Genomic DNA, 23,103 nt, shown 5'->3' with positions numbered 1-23,103 from the left:
GCACCGCCGCCGTCAGTGTCAGCCAGTTTGCCGTGGCATACGGAGCTCCATCGCAGTCTTTAACACTGGTAGCATGCCGCGACAGCGTGGACGTGAACCGTATGTGCAGTTGACGGACTTTGAGCGAGGGCGTATAGTGGGCATGCGGGAGGCCGGGTGGACGTACCGCCGAATTGCTCAACACGTGGGGCGTGAGGTCTCCACAGTACATCGATGTTGTCGCCAGTGGTCGGCGGAAGGTGCACGTGCCCGTCGACCTGGGACCGGACCGCAGCGACGCACGGATGCACGCCAAGACCGTAGGATCCTACGCAGTGCCGTAGGGGACCGCACCGCCACTTCCCAGCAAATTAGGGACACTGTTGCTCCTGGGGTATCGGCGAGGACCATTCGCAACCGTCTCCATGAAGCTGGGCTACGGTCCCGCACACCGTTAGGCCGTCTTCCGCTCACGCCCCAACATCGTGCAGCCCGCCTCCAGTGGTGTCGCGACAGGCGTGAATGGAGGGACGAATGGAGACGTGTCGTCTTCAGCGATGAGAGTCGCTTCTGCCTTGGTGCCAATGATGGTCGTATGCGTGTTTGGCGCCGTGCAGGTGAGCGCCACAATCAGGACTGCATACGACCGAGGCACACAGGGCCAACACCCGGCATCATGGTGTGGGGAGCGATCTCCTACACTGGCCGTACACCACTGGTGATCGTCGAGGGGACACTGAATAGTGCACGGTACATCCAAACCGTCATCGAACCCATCATTCTACCATTCCTAGACCGGCAAGGGAACTTGCTGTTCCAACAGGACAATGCATGCCCGCATGTATCCCGTGCCACCCAACGTGCTCTAGAAGGTGTAAGTCAACTACCCTGGCCAGCAAGATCTCCGGATCTGTCCCCCATTGAGCATGTTTGGGACTGGATGAAGCGTCGTCTCACGCGGTCTGCACGTCCAGCACGAACGCTGGTCCAACTGAGGCGCCAGGTGGAAATGGCATGGCAAGCCGTTCCAAAGGACTACATCCAGCATCTCTACGATCGTCTCCATGGGAGAATAGCAGCCTGCATTGCTGCGAAAGGTGGATATACACTGTACTAGTGCCGACATTGTGCATGCTCTGTTGCCTGTGTCTATGTGCCTGTGGTTCTGTCAGTGTGATCATGTGACGTATCTGACCCCAGGAATGTGTCAATAAAGTTTCCCCTTCCTGGGACAATGAATTCACGGTGTTCTTATTTCAATTTCCAGGAGTGTATTCTAATAATCATGCTACGTGAACTTGATAACCAAGAACAAAAAAAAAACTATTCTAAACACAAATGTTAATGAAATACAATTACACTTGCTGTCCCTTCAGGAATGAAACATATAAAAAAATTACACAATTACAAGTACAAATACATTATTCCCTACCTTGCGAGTCACACAGAATCATTTCATTCTGTGAGTTTCTTGGGGTCAAAAAAGTTGCTGACAGGTTCCCCAGAAACACTGTCTCAGTGTCAAAGCTCTCCCATGGTTACCAAGACGAAAGTCTTTAAGTCACTCAAATCGGCATTTTGAACACGCACTGAACAGTAGACTGTATCTCACATTAAACACAAATGTCATAGTCACTCTCAGAGTACCATCCACACGAATCTGGTCGCCCAGAAATGGCCCTACAACTACTATTACCCACGGTTCTGTCCTTTCAGTTCATGGTGTAATTAAAAGTCGTAAGTTCCAACAAACAGCACTTATTCCCGCACCAATTAAAGAAATGTCTCCTACTACAAATACAAATGTCGATGTCGCACTTTAGTTTCTTGCGTTCATACAATAATTAGTCACCAAATGACAACTGTCCTCTTTAAGTATACCAAGCGTCCCACATGCAATTCACAAAGCAAACTTAACAAGTCACTGCCAAAAGTTTAAGGATCCCACCGTTCAGGGGTAAAGACAAAACAAAACAATCGTCCTGTCTGCTAAAGACAAAATCTTTTCCACCACTCACAACGTGGGAACACCAGTCCTTCACTTTCCACCTTATGGAGGCATATGAGCAGTCGTCTTGTTTCACGGCTCCACAGTCCAGTACTAGTTAATAGTTGCTGGTAAAAAATGCCCACCGGACTCTGCCGCGCGTTGTTCATTCTGCCGTGGCGCCGCCGCGCGAGCCGTTGAGCAGAAGAAACCACCCGCTGCTGCCTCCGCGGGATACTCTCCCCAGTCGTAAGGGTGGCAGAACTCATGAATGGCCAGTGGTACGTGCGTGTCGCCCCAGGCTGTTGACCTGCTGTAGCGGGCGCGTGGAGTGTACCCCTACCAGCAGTGGAGTGGGGAGTGCCGTGGCTCTGTCACCTCTCCACTGGCTTACGTGGTACGGGCGCGTTCTGTGTAGCCCCTCAGCGCTACGACACCCAATCAGTCAGACCCTTCCTTGCATCTCGCAACATTACAGACAAAAGGATATTCTTACATTATTTAAATACTCATTGATTACATGTATGATCTATTAGATACATTGGTAATAAAGAATCTTTGTTCTAAATAACATAAAATTATACACCCTAGTTTTCTACACATACAACATCAACATTTATCCCTTTTCTATATACAGCCCATACTTGTGCTACTGATTGTACCTGTCGTCCCTCATACAAAACATGAAAGTGTTAAAAGAAAAGGAATAAGAAACAATCTATACAGCTCATAATTACAATATCAAATAGTAGACTACTTTAACATCCTATCACAGTGAAAATATTAGAAACTGTTGATTCTAAAACTACAATATACAATGAACCTTTGTGCTTGTGACAGACTTAAATTAATACCCCTTGAAAGTGTTCTAACAAAAAAATAAGAAATAATCTACACAGCTCACAATTACCTACCACATATTATTAAATAGTAAACTACTTTAACATCCTAACACAATAAACATTATAGAAACTGGTGACTCTTAATCTACAACATACAATGCACCTTTGTGCTTGTGACAGACTGAAATTATTATCTCTCTATATATTTTACCTTTTTACTATATATAACAACATTTCTAGGACACGTATGAACCATCCACATGATGTCAGATCCTGACCTGCCATCGAGGTTCATCCAAATCAAACAATAAAGCACAATAATGTTTTAGTTATGGATCGGTAGCTTCCTCTTTACAGGAGTATGTGCATTGATCACACTACTCCACGACTCTCACTCACCAGACATCACATTTTCCTTCTCATTCAATCCATTAATACATTAATAGAATAGGTCTAGAAGTCAGCTAACCTTAACACCACCACACTCACAACAACATACCATACCTTTGCTCCCTTATACTCAACCACATAACACATGAAGCTGTTTCAGAGATAGCATTCCAGTCTCCGAATTCGTCCTTTCACTCTGGCACCTCTCTCCATCGGCTTACCTCTGCATTCACTTTACCGATTATTCATCCTGCTAAATATCAACTTAGAATTGCGACATTTCATCTAAGAACAAAAATACACAAATTATTCATCCTGCAAAATCACTGTACACATTCTTGGTACCGTTTTGTTCAGTTATACTGGTACCAGGCTTCAACAACAACAACAAAAGTTATTTTTTTCGTATTGCAAGTGTATGGTAAGAATTAGATTTACACTTATATTACATCTTACGTCAGTATTCCACAACGTTCACCATCTGGATCTCATACTCCCTTTATGTCCCTTCCACGTTGTGCAGTTGTCCTCCTCTCTTCATTCGTATTTCGGCTCTCCGTCCGTCCATTACTCATCATTTCCTGGTCTTTCTTCGCCATTCGCATCAATCTCGATTGCAGCATACACAGGCCTCTCTGTAACATACATCTTAGACATCTCCACATTATTAGTTCTACTCACCTTTATTTACCACTGTTTCATCACGTCGAATCTCTCTTTATTAATCACACTGCTTCACGTCGCTTCTCTTCTTAAATATCACCTTTATCCACTGCTATTTATCACGTCGCTTCTCTCTCTATCTACCATCTTTATCCACTCATTAATCATCACGTCGTTTCTACTTGATCCTTATTCATATGACAAAAAATACGTACATACACCACTCTGTCGACTACTGTTCATGACTCATTCGACCAGTCTATTCCGTCATACTTCCTGACATCCCGCCTGAAAATTCTCATGTTCGATTTGACCCTGCACAACGTTACACGCCACAAATAAATACACTGACTATCTACCATTACTTGCCAATTTTCGATCTACTCTTACCTTTACCATAATTTGATGTTAGAAATGTGATGAAGCCCACGCGATTGTTTTCCCTTGATCGTCTCAATCAGTACAGCATTTTCATGGACAATCCGCCTCACTCTGAATGGCTCACTGTACACAGTAAAGAATTTGCTAGTTAGGAATCTGTGCTTACATGAAAATTAAATGTGTGCAGAGAATATACAAGCTGGGAGAAATGGGACAGCCCAAGTGTTACAAACAACTATACGCAGCACCTCATACCTGTCACTATGACAATGACATACTACCGATCAGATGACAGCTAATCTAAAAACTTCGATCACAATGTTGACTTTTTACATTATGTGTTAAGTACCTGCAATAGTCAAATCGCACTAATGAAACTGGACTCATTGGCATTAACCCAACATTTTTTAGCAACTGGTTTGTTTTGAGGAAACAGTCCTTTTACTTTAGTGTTCGAAATAAAAATTTGCAAATTTCGCTCTGAGAGACCAGCCTAACATGCCATTAGTAGTGTTTTATTCTCTGATCAGAAGTTTGGTATTTGCATTCCTACATATAATCCATTATGACAAGAATGAAATGCCAGGATTCCATGCTCTCCTGTCATTCTGATAGTTTCTGCCGTTCCTATCCTCGACTCTGTCTGACCTATGAGTCGTGTCGCCGTTCACAATGTTGCTCTCATTACCCAGTTCCTGTAACAAGTGCTGAAATGACGCGGAATCGTCTAAGCCTCTGCCTGCTATCACTATATCTCTGCGCAATCTCACTGGCAACTTCGTTATACAGATCCTAATGAGCTCCCCAGTTTCGTATGGCACATCCAAATACCTACTTCGTCTCAGCATTTCCTGATAGCACGTCACTGGATCCCTTATACCACCTTCGTTACAATTTGGCATCATCAATATGCTTTGCTTAACCTGGTCCTGCTTACTTTTCGACCAGAATTCATTTAAAAACTTGTCACAAAAATTCTTGTAGCTACTACAGTCTTTAATAACTTCCTGCATTTTCACTGTAGCCTCATCCCTCAAATGGTTACACACAAACTTCATCTTGAGGAGCGGTCCCCACGATGAATGTAATGAATCTTGAAATTGAGACAGCCACAGGCATGGATGTTGGTAATTATCAGGATCTGGAAAACAAGTGTATGTTTGTACCGACACGAAGTGCCTCCTACATTCTTCTTCTGCATTTGTGTTTTCCGACCTTGGACTATACCCAGTTCGGTTTGCCACCAGTTTTATCTGACACAACCGTTCTTCTAACTCTCTGAGTTCGTCTTCCTCTTTCTGCCTGTTTTCGTTTTTTGAATTTATCTCACTCTCCCTCTGCAGTCTACCTGGTGGTGTTTCACTTTCGCTTCTGCAGGCTAATTGCAACTGTGCTAGTTCTTCCCTATGTTTCCTATTTGTTTCTAATTGTGCCTCTTTAAACTGTAATAGTGATTGTATCTCCTCCTGGTCGGCATATACCTCTCGCTGCGTACTGTCAGAGCCTGTTTCACCTCTTATACTGATCTTTTCTACACCTGCGCTAATTGTATTCATTCTGACCACTACTTCCGCAACTTCATCCCTGTGTTTATTTAGCACCACTTCCTGCCGGGTGACTTGAGCTTCCACACTGTCTAATGCCCCTTGTCTATCTGCAAGTAAGTCCTTTACTATCTCTTTGATTCGCTCATCTGGCTACACGTCCCCACGTTCTGTAATATCACTCTCTATTGCACTTATTCGTACCTCCAAATTATTGGCTTTTTCTTTCACAGCATCACATACTTGCTTCAACGCATCCAGATTCTTCTCCCCCCATCTAACTGATTATTAACTGTGGACAGATGCTCATCGATAACTGTGTGTAGCTTCCTCATTGCCTCTTTATTTCCCCTATCCATTGCCTCCAATCTTTCCTTAGTCTCCCTATCTCTCTCCTTATTATCTTTATCCATTGCTTCCAATCTTTGCTTATTATACCTATCTCTCTCCTTATTATCTTTATCCATCGCTTCCAATCTTTCCTTATTTGCCTCCAATCTTTCCTTATTATATCTATTCATCGCTTCCAATCTTTCCTTATTATCTCTATCCATCCTCTGTAAAAACTGCAGTAGCACATTGTCATTTGCTACTGTCGGTGCGCTTACCTCGTTCGCCTGAGAAACCGTAGCTTCGCCAAGGGTAGCTTCACTTTCACTGGGTACCTGACCTAGTCCCGGCTCGCCTGCGTCGTCGGGAAAAGCCCCCGTTTGCGGACAAAGCCCGCCGCATAAAGGATCACCTAGCCGCAGTCCACTGAACAATTCAGCCCCTTCCGAGTGTTTGCCGTTCTCGCGCATTAACCCATGGTCGACAGCTACATCCTTCCGCACTGCTACGTTCACGCCTGAATCACTATTCTCCATGGTGACTACACTTTTCGACTGCGACCTAGTTACTACGGCCATTATGCAAAAAAATTTATGCAACGATCTTCCAGCCTTGAATGATATAGCAATTAATCACATAAAAAAATAAAAGATCCTCACCAATCCAGAAAGAAATTGCAAACAAAAAAATTTTACTCCTTAGTGCTATCACAATACATTCCAAAAAATATCTTAACAGCAAACCCTAACAGCAAAATATTCTGGCAGGGTCGAAATTATGAGAGGCACCCACGTACCTTGCTCATACTGTGGCATCAAGCAGTCAGGCCTGCAAGATGAGTGGTCTGCCAAGCGAATGGATTCATTCTTATTTATCGAGTAACATGAACTCTCGTACTCACAATTACGTCACTAATCAACCTCCTGTATGAATAATACGCAACGGAATCGCATATCTGACTATCAGTAATTTACAGAACTCTGACAGTTCACTACGCACTGGCAGTACCACATTTTCTTTTTTCTTTTATTTAACGGCTTTTATCGACACGTGGCCACCGCACTGAATAAGAATGGCGCACACATTATAAATTCGGGACATCATGACAACATACAATTCGAAGGAAAAGTCCACCAATCTTTTTCTTTTCACTCTTATTTATTCCGATAAATTCTATAACCTAAACACACAAATTCTATAACCTACAACAATAACACACGAGAAATTCCGCCCAGTGGGCATGGCTTTACATTGGTGATTCTCTACCTTTTGGTCTCGTAATTATTTAACGCTACAGTGCACTTTCTGGATAGGATGGTGGATCTTTTATTATATCTCACACTTCGACTCTCACAATCACCATCACGAAACTTTCCTCCAGATCGAGCGGTACAGAAGGAACAAGCATAAACCACTAATCTTTTGAAACTACCTTGCTAATCTCCCATGCAAACCACACATACCCAAATTACATGACATACACCACTCTACAACATGGAATACAATACAATAAATAGTCACAATACTATCACTTTCAGCTTTCCCACTTCAATTAGTATTTATCCCAGTTTCAACGACACTGCCCTACTTTGTAATTCTACTTTCCTACTATGAACTCTGGAGATATTTGCACGTCTTCCTGTGCAATGCAAGCCAAGTGGGGTTGCTGGATAGATGGTCGACTCACCTTGCTTCTCTCTCAGAGTCTGAATCTAGCATCACACGGAATCAAATCACGCAAAGTAATATTAAGAACATATTCATCACACACGCGAGTCCTCAACTGATACCATGGACGAGTACTTCTCTTTATCCTTTGTCTCATACACAGATTGAGACTTACACAGTACTCACCACGTGGAAGTACTCGTCTCTAATTTCAAGTCCTGCATACGCCATTTCTTAAATATTTCAACTTATGGTACACACGCTATTTCCTAAATATTTCAACTTATTGTACACACGCTAGTAATTCAGCTTAACGTAAGCGCACGGAAGTATTTCAACTTATTGCTACACGTGGTTTCATTGTGACCGTTGGTCACTTCCGAAGATTACTACGATCCCATTAATATTACCCGCCTGACATTTAATTCTCCCCACAAAAGTTCCAGAAATAGAGAAATTATTATTTCAAACTACTCTTAAATATTCCACATGCATACCATGTCTCCACTCTTTTGTCTTTATGGAGCACAACTAAGACGGGTCTTAACAGCACAAGATCCAGCGCAGAGTGCTGAAACATGGCCGTTCTTCCGGTCCTCTCTCACCTCTGCTGAAGTGGGGGAGCCCCTTACTACTGTATTGGTCAGCCACATTTCAGGCGCTCATAGCTCAGGTAAACTTCATCTCTTTGGTCCCACCAAAGGTGGCCAAAGGATCGTCTCAAAGATGATCATATATTCACATTCACTATCTGCGGTTAGCAGACGACCATACATTCATTCATTTCACAGATCTCACCAAACTGGATGTAGGGATTTATTCTGTGGGAGTGCACATTCCGGTTTCGCTGTAATAATTGAAATTTAGTTATTTAACAAAAAAGTGTGTTGTTCTGACAGAAATAATGAAGTATGTTGTACCTATTTTCAATGTCGGGCGGTACTGTACCCTTTCAGTCTAACAAATCTTTTGTTTTAGCCAATACGAGGACGCATTGTATTGAATCTAAAATTTTCTGTAACTTCTGCCTGAGCAGTATTGTTCATCATCCAAATATGGCTATGTCGTCAGATATTAACATCGCTCACAATCTGACTAGTAACTCATCTTAGTTGTTTTGTTTTTTAGTAGTTCCTGGTCCTTTTAAGTTTCCTCATCACGGCATTTCTTAGTATGAAATGCAAAATATATTTATTTGTGAGAACTTTAAACATGTCCTATTCATAAATTCAAGGCTCTCATCCAAAGTCGAATGAAAGCTTAGAGTTGCGTGACAGCGTCGCCGATACACTCTGCCATTGACGACTTCAAACTTTTCTTGTTTCCCGAACTTTTGACCCTCCCCCTCTGGCGCAGCGCATCCAAAGTTTTTCAATTAACTGAAAGGTGGGCACTGTTACCCGTATCTTGGTTCCTAATCTGTCAGCCATAGTGTCTGCTACTTTGACAGGTTTCACCCGAAGCAGCAAATATTTTCAGCTGAATAAACCAAAGACGTTTCTACACCAGGCGCTCTAAGACGAGAAAGGAAATTAATCTGAAGTACAAAATACCGTAGATTATCAGTGCTACTTACTGAATACACCAGGTAAATAATATTCGGATTATTTGTTCATAAATGGAGATTCATACTCTCTCTCAAACAAAGGCAAATAATTGTTTGAAATTAAGAAAACTGCATGGAAGCTGTGGGACCGGCTGATTAACAACCAATTTAGTTGAACGCTGAGGTGAACGCGTCTTCAAAGAAGATAGTACATCACTCTCAACAGGTCCTCAATCAATATGCGTACGAATGGAGATGATGGTAATGTGTAAAACAGAGAGTTACATGAACATATTCTTACGATAATTCAGACATCTAGTACTGAGCGCAATCTACACTACTTGCCATGAAAATTTCTACACCACGAAGATGACCTACTACGGGCGCGAAACTTAACCAACAGGAAGAAGCTACTGCGATATGCAAATGATTAGCTTTTCAGAGCATTCACACAAGGATGGCGCCAGTGGCGACACCTACAACGTGCTGACACGAGGAAAGCTTCCAACCGATTTCTCATACACAAACAGCAGTTGACCGGCGTTGCCTGGTTCAAATGGTTCAAATGACTCTGAGCACTATGGGACTTAACATCTGAGGTCATCAGTCCCCTAGAACGTAGAACTACTTAAACCTAACTAACCTATGGACATCACAACATCCATGCCCAAGGCAGGATTCGAACCTGCCACCGTAGCGGTCTCGTGGTTCCAGACTGAAGCGCGTGGAACCGCTCGGCCACACTGGCCGGCCATTGCCTGGTGGAACGTTGTTGTGATGCCTCGTGTAAGGAGGAGAAATGCGTACCATCACGTTTCCGACTTTGATAAACGTCGGATTGTAGCCTATCGCGATTACGGTTTATCGTATCGCGACATTGCTGATAGCGTTGGTCGAGATCCAGTGACTGTTAGCAGAATATGGAATCTGTGGGTTCAGGAGGGTAATACGGAACGCCGTGCTGGATCCCAACGGCCTCGTATCACTAACATTCGAGGTGACAGGCATCTTATCCGCAAAGCTGTAACGATCGTGCAGCCACGTCTCGATCCCTGAGTCCACAGATGGGGACGTTCGCAAGACAACAACCATCTGCACGAACAGTTCGACGACGTTTGCTGCAGTATGGACTATCAGCTCGGAGACCATGGCTGTGGTTACCCTTGACGGTGCATCACAGATAGGAGCGCCTGCGATGGTGTTCTCAACGACGAACCTGTGTGCACGAATGGCAAAACGTCATTTCTTCGGATGAATCCAGGTTCTGTTTACAGCATCATAATGGTCGCATTCGTGTTTGGCGACATCGCGGTGAACGCACATTGGAAGCGTGTATTCGTCATCGCCATACTGGCGTTTTACCCGGCGTGATAGTATAGGGTGCCATCGGATACACGTCTCGGTGACCTTTTGTTCGCATTGACGGCACTTCGAACAGTGGACGTTACATTTCAGATGTGTTACGACCCGTCGCTCTACCCTTCATTCGATCCCTGCGAAACCCTACTTTTCAGCAGGATAATGCACGACCACATGTTGCAGGCCCTGTACGGGCCTTTCTGGATACAGAAAACATTCGACTGCTGCACTGGCCAGCACATTCTCTAAATCTCTCACCAACTGGAAACGTCTGGTCAATGGAGGACCGAGCAACTGGCTCGTCACAATACGCGTCACTACTCTTGATGAACTGTGGTATCGTGCTGAAGCTGCGTGGGGAGCTGTACCTGTACACGCCATCCAAGCTCTGACTCAATACCCAGGCGTATCAAGTCCGTTATTACGGCCAGAGGTGGTTGTTCACGGTCCTGATTTCTCAGGATCTGTGCACCCAAATTGCGTGAAAATGTAATCACATATCAGTTCTAGTATAATATATTCATGCAATGAATACCCGTCTATCATCTGCATTTCTTCTTGGTGTAGCAATTTTAATGGCCAGTAGTGTAGAATCAGCACAATGATATCCGACTGAAGGAAATAAAACGGTTTAATCCAGGGAAAAACTTGTAGAACGGTTTTACAGCACCTTCATCTCTGCTCGCGTTGGCCAAATTGGAAGTCTATTTTCGGCCTATGATCCGTACGTTAGCCACAATTAACAGCTGCAAGTCCACACTGCCTCATAGAGCATACGGACGACAGCTTGAAGAGAAGCCCGGCACAAAATTGGATTTCATCATTTAGAAATCAGCCAATTAAACTGATCATAGAAGCGAAAAAAAGCAATGGTTGGGAGCCCTACATGAACTCGCAGGTCTGCCTTGTAGTACCTATCTGGGATAATGTGTTAGTTTACCTGTATCAACTTACCCTGTTTACGAACTGAAGTGAATTCATTTCCGCTGCGGAATCTACAGCTGATATACACTTAAAAAGCCACATAAATTGATACAGCTACCTAATATCGTGTAGGGCCCCAGCGAGCACGCAGAAGTGCCGCACCACGACTTGGCACGGACTCGACTAATGCCTGAAGTAGTGCTGGATGGAAATGACACCATGTATTCTGGAGGGCTTTCCATAATTCCGTAAGAGTACGAGGGGCTAGAGATCTCTTCTGAACAGCATGTTGCAAGGCCTCCCAGATATGCTCAAAATTTTCATGTTTGGGGAGTCTGGATGCCAAGAATGTTCCTGGAGTTGCTCTGTAGTACTTCTGGACATGTGGGGTGTCGCATTGTCCTGCTAGAACTGCCCAAGTGCGTCGGAATACACTATGAACGTGAATGGATGCAGGTGATCAGACAGGATGCTTACGTACATGTCAGAGTCGTATTCGAGATGTATCAGGGATCCCATATCACTCCTAATGCAGAGGCACCACACCGTTACAGAGCCTCCACCTGCTTGAACAGTCACCTGCTGACATGCAGGCTCCATGGATTCATGTGGGTGTCTCCATACTCGTACACTTACATCCACTGGATACAATTTGAAACAAGGCTCGATCGACCGGGCAATATGTTTCCAGAAATCGACAGTCCAATGTCGGTGTTAACGGGCCCAGGAGATGCGTAAAGCTTTGTGTCGTGCAGTCATCAAGATCACACGAGTGGGCTTTTGGCTCCGAAAGCCCATGTCGACGATGTCTCGTTGAATGGTTCGCCTGCTGACACTTGTTGGTGGATCAGCCTTGAAGTTTGAAGCAATTTGTGGAAGAGCTGCACTTCTGACGCGTTGAACGATTCTCTTCAGACGTCGATGGTCCCGTTCCTGCAGGATCTTTTTCTGGCCGCAGCGATGTAGGAGATTTGATGTTTCACCATATTCCTGATACGATTCACCCGTGGAATTGTCGTACGGGAAGATCCCCATTTCATCGCTACCGCTGAGATGCTGTGTTCCATCGCTCGTGCGCCGACAATAACAACACGTTCAAGCTCCCTTAAATCTTGATAACCTGTCATTGTAGCAGCACAAGCCGATCTAACAACTGCACCAGACACTTGTTGTCCTATATAGGCCTTGCCGACTGCAGGGGTGTCTTCTGCCTGTTTCCATCTCTCTGTATTTGAATACGCATGCGTATACCAGTTTCGTTGGCGTATCTCCTGAGGGCACATCGTCGTGCTGTATGACGATGCCACCCTGTTAAGTAAAGTATAGTGACCTCTGGGAGAAGAATATCCGGCAGGATATTGACACGAGGAATACCAAAACTAGCATTACGCGAGTTGAAGCTTGAAGTGTTAAATACCTTGGTCACATAGGTATGTTATAGAATTTGTAAGGGAGGAATGATAGGTTGAAGTTAAGCACTATTGAAGTGTGGTGGCAGGAGAAATAGCTCAGTGCACGGTTATTAACAAAATATCAATATGGGATTTGAAGACGTCAGTTTAATATAAAATATGAATATAGAAATACGGCTGAGTGAATATGAACCGCGTAGTGATTTGTACATCATAGCCGAGATATACATGAGGCCAACACCGTCCACTGCAGTAGACGTTTAGATGCTTATTGCCTACGCAGATGGGGTGTAAATTGAAAGAAAAGTTGCATGAGTAGCTAAGAGATGTTACTTAGATTGTTAAGGGAGGAGAGGGGTCTGGAAATCGACAGTAGGAAAAAGAAGCGCACGAAAATAAGTAGGAGAATGTATACAGGGGGGAAAGTGGAAGCTACCTGCTAGAATTTTCACACCGCATATCAATCATTGTCAACTCTTGCTTTGAGAATCAAGAACGAATATTGCATTCGTGAAAGAGACCTGGTGATATCAGAAGAGTTGGGATGAATTATATTTTAGCAGAACAATTTTCCAGGAGCAGATGTAGACTCACGATAGAATTAAATTGGTATGAACCGCATATTTAATCTGAAAAAATAAAGGAAAGTTATAAAGTATGGGAGATGAGAGCAGGGTGAGTTGAAAGAACCAGAGATTGTCGACAACTTCAGAGGGAGCATCAGGTAACGATTTACTGAAACGGAGGAAATAACTGCGATAGAAAACGAAAGGGAAGAGAAACTTTGAGAAGACAGCATACCAAAAAACAGCAAGAAAGGCATTTTCTAGTACGACTCGTTCGATAAAACGTGAAATATCTAATTCAGTGATGGAGAAATATGAAAAATCCACAAATAGAGCAGGGAAAAGGGAATACAGTCAAGTAAATAACGAGAGTGACGTAAAGTCCAACTTTTGAAAACATGAGTGGTTGGCGAACAAATGAAAAGCTATAGAAGCATTCAGACAACGGGAAGCAAAAATGGTGCGAGCAGGACAATTAAAGAAACATTTGGAGGAAAGGGAAGGAGCTGGATGAATACCAAAAGCTAAGATGACACAAAGTATAGGTTTGAAGGCTGACAGGTGGAAGTACTATGTAAGATGGGTAGATAAAAGAAACAGATTAGGAGATAATATTATAGAGAGGGAATAAGAAAATTGGAAATTTGTGAGAAGGTCATATGGGACCAAACTGCTGAGGTTATCGGTCCCTAAGCTTACAAATGCTTAATCTAAAACTAACTTACGCTAAGGACAACACACACATCCATGCCCGAGAGAGGAACCGAGCCTCCGGCGCGAGGGGGGGGGGGGGGGGGGGGGGGAGGATGACAGGGAATAAGAAATGGATTAAGTCGAAATGAGAAATATTTAACTGCGAGAAGAAATTGAAAGAGCACTGAAAGGTATATTTCAAAACACTCCTTCAGAATTATTGACAATTTTGGGAGAAAATACAATAGCAGAACTATTCTACCTTGAATGCAAGTTAAATGAGACAAGTGAAATACCCTCATTTCAAGAAGAAGGAAGGTACTGACTGATATGAATATCACTGAATCGTCGGTTCAGTAAGTCATAGTAGCAAAATACTGAGACGAATTATTTACAGAAGACTGGTAAGGCATACATCGTTCAGCCACACGCGTGAGGGTTGCACATTAATGAGAATGTGAATTTTATTCCATCCCTTGACAATACACTAATTCTTATTACAGACAAACTTTCCATTTTCGATCAGTCACATTTGGTTATTCAACTACTTACGTCTTCCATACATCATTCTTTTATCGAAATGATGTAGAGAGAGTCAGTTTCACTAGAGGCATATACCTCTGTTAAGTAAGTAGGTATCTATGGTTTCTTTGACCCGATTCCTTTCTGAATGAAGTCTTTTCCTCTTCTTCTGTTTGGCTGTAGATCTTGTGCTGTTACCGCATTGCTTCAATAATTCTGTATGCATGCCTGATGCCAGTTTGTCGTAGAGGCCATTAATACCTCATCGCTATGCCACAAACACTGCTCACCTCTAAAGAATTCGATAATGAGGTCATATTCTTGAATCAACATTGCCGAATGCATGATACGGTTGCTTGCGAATATGACTGACTTTAAAAATGTCAGCACTTAGATAGTATGTACCTACCTACAAATTTCTGCCCGCAATATAATGTCTTAACCACTTTACGGCAAACACTACGGCCAGTATATTTGACTCCATCATACGAGGGTGAGTCAAATGAAAACCTTAAATTTGTAATAACAAATCTAAATTTCGCGCCCTTATCCTGTAAGTTGGTAAGCATGCCACAAACAGCGTGCAGAATGGCCTGTAGGTGGCAGCATTGTGCAGATGCACACATACCGTCGCAGTATCAGTATAAAGATGGCCGCCCCACTTGCGACTTGCACCAGGAAAGAATAGCGTTCTGTTATTCGGTTTTCGCGTAGTGAAGGTGTGAAACCTATTGAAATTCATATACGAATGAAGGTTCAGTAGGTGATGAATGTTTGTCACAGCAGCAAGTCTACGAACGGAGTAGGAAGTTCGCAAATGGTTTGACTTTAGTGGAAGATGCTTCTCGTCCAGGTCACGCACAAGGAGTTGTGACTCCTCAGAGCAGTGAAGCAGTTGAAGCCATAGTGAAGGATATCCGCCGTGTGACACTGAATGACATTGCAGCATGTTAACAGATTTGTCATGGGTCAGCACACCACATTGTGCATGATGTGCTCCAGTTTCACGAAGTGTCTGCAAGATGGGTGCCACGGCAGGTGACTCCTGAAATGAGAGAACGACGTGCTGATGCTTATGAAGAACTTCTTCGGCGCTTTGAACGAGAAGGTGACGGCCTCCTTGCAAGAATCGTTACTGGAGACGAAACCTGGGTTCACTTCCACCAGCCAGAAACGAAGAGAGCGAGCAAGGAATGACGATATTCCTCATCACCAAAACAAAGAAGTTTCCAGCTGAACCATCAGCAGGGAAGGTTATGCTGGCTCTCTTTTGGGACGAAAAAGGCGTCATTTTGGAGCATTACATGCTAGAGAGACCACTGTCACCAGTGCATCATACACAGATCTCCTGAAAAAATCATCTGCGGCCTGCAATCAAATCAAAGCGACGGGGATTGCTGTCAGCAGGCGTCCTTCTGCAACATGACAATGCATGGCACCACACTGCCCGACAACAGTTGCAACAATCACAGACCTGCATTTTGAGTGTCTTCCTCATCCACCATACTCACCAGACCTTGCCCCAAGTGATTTCCATATGTTTGGACCGCTCAAAGACGCAATGAGAGGAAAGAAGTTCCGTTCTGATGAAGAGGTACGCCACGCGGTGCATGAGTGGTTGCGCGGACTAACAAAAGAATTAAGGAGTAAAGAAGAAGAAAACCTTCAGTGTATCAGAACGCAACCCCATCAACAATCAAAAACACGAGGAGACAAGAAACAGCAAAGTTCTTCCATTTGTACGTCGGGCCTAATGCCGTTAAAGCGATTGTTACGCCAAATATCTATACTTTAGCAGAAGAGATGACACAAGTTAGAACCTTAAATCCAAGAAACATGAACAGTTGTTTCGTGGAATCAGGGTGTATTTATGAAAGGGCGGATAATTTCATGTAGAAAAAAGGAAGCATTGTAGCAATGATACTGTATAAGTTAATAAGTGATGTATGTGTGCCCTGTGAAAGTGTTGGCCAAATGAGGTTCTACATCGGAGATTGCTGAAAAATAAGAGAGAAATGGACACCGGCAATTACTATAACAGTTAAGTCTTTGGAACAGATAATATGAACCAATAAACATTTAAAACGTGAAAACAGTGCAAAGGATATTGTAAGTGGAAAGAACATATTCACACGCTGGAAGACGCAGAAGGACTGTTACTTGCGCTTAGAAGCTTAGAAATGAGTGTTGATAATTGCGTTTACTTTTTTGAATTTCCATACAGTGTTGTTTTTAATTTCATTTACGTTTCTTTAGTTGCGTTTCCGTTCTTTTCGTATATATATATATTTCCACTGCATATTAGCAGATTTTTGTTCCTTTTTTGTATTTATGTAAATGTCAGAGACGAAAATGTCACCAGAACACATGTAAAAATTTTGATTACATGTAAGCTGTGTACACTTTGGGCCACGGAAATTGGAAGTATTCTTCTTTTCATTATATGTATAGTTTTCATATACTTCTGAAGATGTTTCTCTAAAGTACATGAGAGGCTGACCAACTACATGGTTCGGTAGGTGACAGAATTCGCACGTGGAAGATCTTTTTCTCCTTGAAGTTCTCAGAACGTAGAATATTTCTGTCGTAAGGGCATACATTTTTATAATAATACGGATATTATGATATGCTTAATGTTAGTGGTACAGCTATATAGTGTCACCATGAAGCGTAGAATTTTATCACTGTGAGAAAAGCATGGAGTGCAACAGAGTGTTAGTGGGTCGTAGAAAGATAGTATATTTGGTTATATGTGGAGCACAGCGACGTAAGCGAAAGAAACGTAGGTTCTGCTTAAACTTACAACATTTAAAATTGGTGCTTGCGTAATGTTTCAACGCTACGACCACCTTTTTTAAGGCATAATAATTGCTCCCTGGGTCTTCCACTCCTCGTAAAAGACACACGTCTGAGGCAAGAGACGCCCCAGGAAGCCCCTTTCACGCAGTCCGGATAGTAATAGTTATTAGCGCCCAGCGGGCAGTGTCCTTCTGTAGTCGAGAAGTGCTGAAGAGTCACGGACTGTCACTGCCACTGTCGAACTGGAGGAAAACGAGATGTTAGCAGCCACAGAGGCGGAGGGAACACTACAGGGCGTGGGACATGAATGTGGAATGTACGATATGCATTTTCCAGGAGTAAGAAGGCCTGCCATGAATGACATTTTAACGTCTGAATGTGGTCCCTGCATTTAGGGATGTGAGAGCACTCACTGACACAGACACATATTGTCTAGACAGAATGAAAGAGGACGGGTGGAGGTGAGGGCGAGTGGACAGGACACGGGACATCCATACTTATCTAGCGACATACTGTTGTTCAATAAAGGAATTTCAACTACAATAAAGACTGCGTGTTCTTTTCCTTTCCTGCAAGAGAGTTGACGCCGTTACAGAATATTTCACTAGGATGTTATCGGCAGGAGGAGACTCACAAGCTAGGCAATTGTATGTGTGGCCACAACCAGGGTGATAGCCTTGGGAAACACAAAGAGATCTCCATGGACTGACATTTCCTTCCAGGCGCGAAGGAAGAAACGTACCACTGAGAGTGCAAATGTGACACTTTCTGGGTTGAGTCGACAGATGACACATTATTGTGAGCAGTTTCTGACCCCGCCCCACAGCCCGCTCGACGCAGAGCCAACTATAAGCACTGTGACGTGTCAGCTCCATGGCTACTGCCAGGGGATGTGACCATCCCATATGCAGCTCAAATTCTGCTCCCACACCAGCAGCCCGATCACCGTCCAGTAAAATGCACTCCAGCTTCCATGTCCAACTCTGCCTGGCAGCTCTATTTCTCTCACAGTAACTACGATTTAAAACCGCGCTAACGATGTTAAGAATCTCGTAATGGAAAGCAGGCAAATTATTATTTCATTTTTATGAATTAAAGTAAATTGTAAGTTTCATTTGTAGAGACATGGTCCAAAAGCACTTTGTTATAAAATTAAATATTTATGACCATTCTCCATTTAATATTTTTGGGGGTGGCATTCCCAATCATTTTATACAATTATTTACAAATGCCCCTCTCGAGTGTTTTTTAAGATATTGTGATTTCTTTTACCTAATACACAAATCACCAGAAACAACAACAGGAATAAAAACTAGAGTAATGGAATGTCGTCTAACTAAAGCAGTTAATCCTCAGGGAAATTACACCGAAGAGAAAAAGAAACTGGTACACCTGTCTAGTACCGTGTAAGGCCCCCGCGAGCACGCGAGCCGCAACACGACGTGGCATGGACTCGACTAACGTCTGAAATAGTGGTACAGGAAATTGACACCATGTATCGGGCAGGGCTGCCTATAAATCTGTACATCGAAGGAGTGAAGATGCCTTCTGAACAACACGTTGCAGGGTATCCCAGATACGATCAATAATGTTCATGTCTGGAGAGTTTAGTGGCCAGCGGAAGTGTTTAAACTCAGAAGAGTGTTCCTGGAGTCACTCTGTAGCATTTCTGGACGTATTGGGTGTCGCATTCATATGGTTCAAATGGCTCTAAGCATTATGGGACTTAACATCTGAGGTCATCAGGACATCACAACATCCATGCCCGAGGCAGGATTCGAACCTGCAACCGCAGCGGTCGCGCGGTTCCAGACTGAAGCGCCTAGAACCGCTCGGCCACACCGGCCGGCCTACATGGTGAGAAACAGATTATTGCTGTTCTACTTGGATGCATTTAAAGAGAATTCATATTGTAGAAGGGAAAAATTATGACAAAAGCAATCCAGTCCCCAAGGTTCAATGATCTTAAAGAAAACACAAGGTATGAAGATTTTACTGTGGACTTCAAACAATTACAAAGATTGTTTTCTAAACGTTCTGAGGACACTGCCAATCGTACATCGCTTTTCCAGCTGTGTACGATACCGTTTGCCGTTTCATTTGAAGGCTTTCCTGTGCATGTAGCTAACTGATGTGTGGTATAGTTCCCGTTTTGAAGACAAATCATTTTATGATAAAACTGTCCAGGATGTCTACATTGTACACATGTACAGGTTCCACGTATCTACTGTGTGGTTGTAAAAGTGCTACAAGAGCTGGATCGGTATGTTTGAGCGACTTTTTTTGATAATGAAACTAAGTAGTCACGATTACGTGGCAACTTGATTGCGACAACCTCTGAAATTATCTGTGTCTGTCCGTAGGCCCGACAGTTTCTATGAGACAAAATCTTCACCACATCAAAAATGAATACAAAAACTAAAAATGTATGTAAGAACGTTTCACTAAACCACGAGACCGAAAGAAAATCAATTTTGATACACGCATCGTTCACTGTTTGTACTTAATCACTCTGGGGGTAAGACCCACCCACCTGTCAAAGGGGTGGCAATGGCGACAGAAAAGCGATTTAGCCCATGACGCGGGAGTTATCCAGCATCTGACAATGAGAGCACTTAGAGACTTTCAACAAACTTTACACATAATTTGAAACCTCTAAACAAAGATTTTGCAGACAATATTCACATACACCACTGAATGTACCAGAAAAAAGTCCGCCCGATGGATGAATGGTTGATATTTTCCCACCGCCAAATGTCATGCTATTACGTGGGTCAAAGGGTGGGCGGTCGCTTATCTCTTTCATGAGGGACCTAAATCCCGCCTAGACTACTGGACCTATTTAGGAACAGCCCATGCAGCTCTAGAAAACACGCCACGTTACCGAACATTATTTGCTAACTATCTTCGAGCGATCTTTGTTAGACCTCCACTGAGTTGGGGGCTGCCTGGCTCAGAGGGCACCTACCCCTCCTCCCTCGGCGGTGTCTGAGTTTCAACCGCCTACGATCTATTCTGCTTCTGACCTCCGCGGATGGGAGAGCGCGTCGCAGATTGCGCGGATTTTATTTCGTTTTGCTTTTTATTTTTCCTTTCTCTTTCTTTAACGAGAATTTATATTTCTCTTCTCTTTCGCCGATGTGTTCACATAATTTCATGATATTAGTGAATATTACAAAAACACATGCAAATAAATAAATAACAACGCGTTCCACTACTGTTGATTCCTGTGTCTCCCATTTCCCTAAGCACCGCAAGCTCAGTGGTGGTGAAGAGGACACTCTGGCCAGGCCTCGGGTTTCGACCCCTGCCCACTTTGCACCCCGAGCCCCCACCGGTCCACTACAAATATTAAAAAATATATATAAAAAAGAAAAAAACAAAAAAAGACAAAAAATATGGGAAAAAAGTGGTCGGTGCGACAGAATGTCAATCCCACGGGCCCGGGTTCGTTTCCCGGCTGGGTTGGAGATTTTGTCCGCTCAGGGACTGGGTATTGTGTGAAAAAAAGAATAATAAGAGAAAAAAAGTAAAAAAAAATGGTCAACGTGACGAACTGCCATCCTAAGGGGCCCAGGTTTGATCCCCGGCTACGCCGTAGATTTTTCTTCGCTCAGGAACTGGGTGTTGTGTTGTCATCATCATCATTTCGTCCCCATGCGGCGCGCAGGTCGCCGAATGTGGCGTCGAATGTAATAAGACCTGCCAAGGTGGTCGGTCCTGCCCCGTAATGGGCCTCCCGGCCAATGACGCCAAACGCTCATTTGCGTTACAAGAAAAGTTAGAACATTGTACTACGCTTAGGTCAGGAGATATTACATGTGAGAGACTGCCACTTCTCGCATGAAGTTTTGATTTACTATTAAGTTACTGGTACTTTTATCCACAACACATTTCGCAGACAGTAGGCGTATATACCACTGATACACAGCAAAATTACGTCGTTATACAGCACATAGCTCAGGTGATACGATGTCATGAACGTTATGCGACGTGAAAATAAAGGTGCATGGCGCAATTCGATAGACGTACAGGTGAAATATGTGTACAAATACGAGCGATATATGTTAAAAATCTGTGAAATTTGTTTGACATGTCCGTACGAGTCCAAAGTTACATCTATAAACTCATCCCGAACCTCCGGAAGGATTCAGGTAAGTTTCTTACCCATATTCGTTACAATCTGGAAATAAACACTATAGGAATAAGAACCACCAGTCTCCTATTGGGCTGAGTGTGATAACGTGAGAGAGATGGACAGACAGTGAGAGGGAGAGATGTGATGGATATCGATAGGAAGAGAAGGACAGAGACAGGGGAGGGGCAGGTGGACGGATATAGTGGGATGTGGAGATGGGCAGATGAGGAAGGAGCAGATGGTCAGAGGGGGCAGGTGCAGATTGACAGAGATAAGGAGAAGGAGTAGGGTATGGATACACAGAGGGGCAGGAGGAGATGGACAGACAGTTGGGGAAGTGGAGCAGGTGGACAGAGAAAGATTGTGGTGGAGATGAGCCAACAGAGGGGCCAAGAGGAGATGGACAGAGAGAAAGGTTGAAGAAGGAGATGAACAGAGAGAGGAGGAAGGAGATTGAAATAAATGAAAACGACAATGCTCGGTTTCTGCACTAGTAATTAAACAACACCGAAAAATTATTTCCTTTGTGAGCTATGTTTTTGAGAAATACACTCCTGGAAATGGAAAAAAGAACACATTGACACCGGTGTGTCAGACCCACCATATTTGCTCCGGACACTGCGAGAGGGCCGTACAAGCAATGATCACACGCACGGCACAGCGGACACACCAGGAACCGCGGTGTTGGCCGTCGAATGGCGCTAGCTGCGCAGCATTTGTGCACCGCCGCCGTCAGTGTCAGCCAGTTTGCCGTGGCATACGGAGCTCCATCGCAGTCTTTAACACTGGTAGCATGCCGCGACAGTGTGGACGTGAACCGTATGTGCAGTTGACGGACTTTGAGCGAGGGCGTATAGTGGGCATGCGGGAGGCTGGGTGGACGTACCACCGAATTGCTCAACACATGGAGCGTGAGGTCTCCACAGTACATCGATGTTGTCGCCAGTGGTCGGCGGAAGGTGCACGTGCCCGTCGACCTGGGACCGGACCGCAGCGACGCACGGATGCACGCCAAGACCGTAGGATCCTACGCAGTGCCGTAGGGGACCGCACCGCCACTTCCCAGCAAATTAAGGACGCTGTTGCTGCTGGGGTATCGGCGAGGACCATTTGCAACCGTCTCCATGAAGCTGGGCTACGGTCCCGCACACCGTTAGGCCGTCTTCCGCTCACGCCCCAACATCGTGCAGCCCGCCTCCAGTGGTGTCGCGACAGGCGTGAATGGAGGGACGAATGGAGACGTGTCGTCTTCAGCGATGAGAGTCGCTTCTGCCTTGGTGCCAATGATGGTCGTATGCGTGTTTGGCGCCGTGCAGGTGAGCGCCACAGTCATGACTGCATGCGACCGAGGCACACAGGG

This window comes from Schistocerca piceifrons, chromosome 7, assembly GCF_021461385.2.
Source record: "Schistocerca piceifrons isolate TAMUIC-IGC-003096 chromosome 7, iqSchPice1.1, whole genome shotgun sequence".
Taxonomy (NCBI): domain Eukaryota; kingdom Metazoa; phylum Arthropoda; class Insecta; order Orthoptera; family Acrididae; genus Schistocerca; species Schistocerca piceifrons.
The sequence above is the reverse complement of the archived record's forward strand: the minus strand, read 5'-3'. Positions refer to the sequence as shown.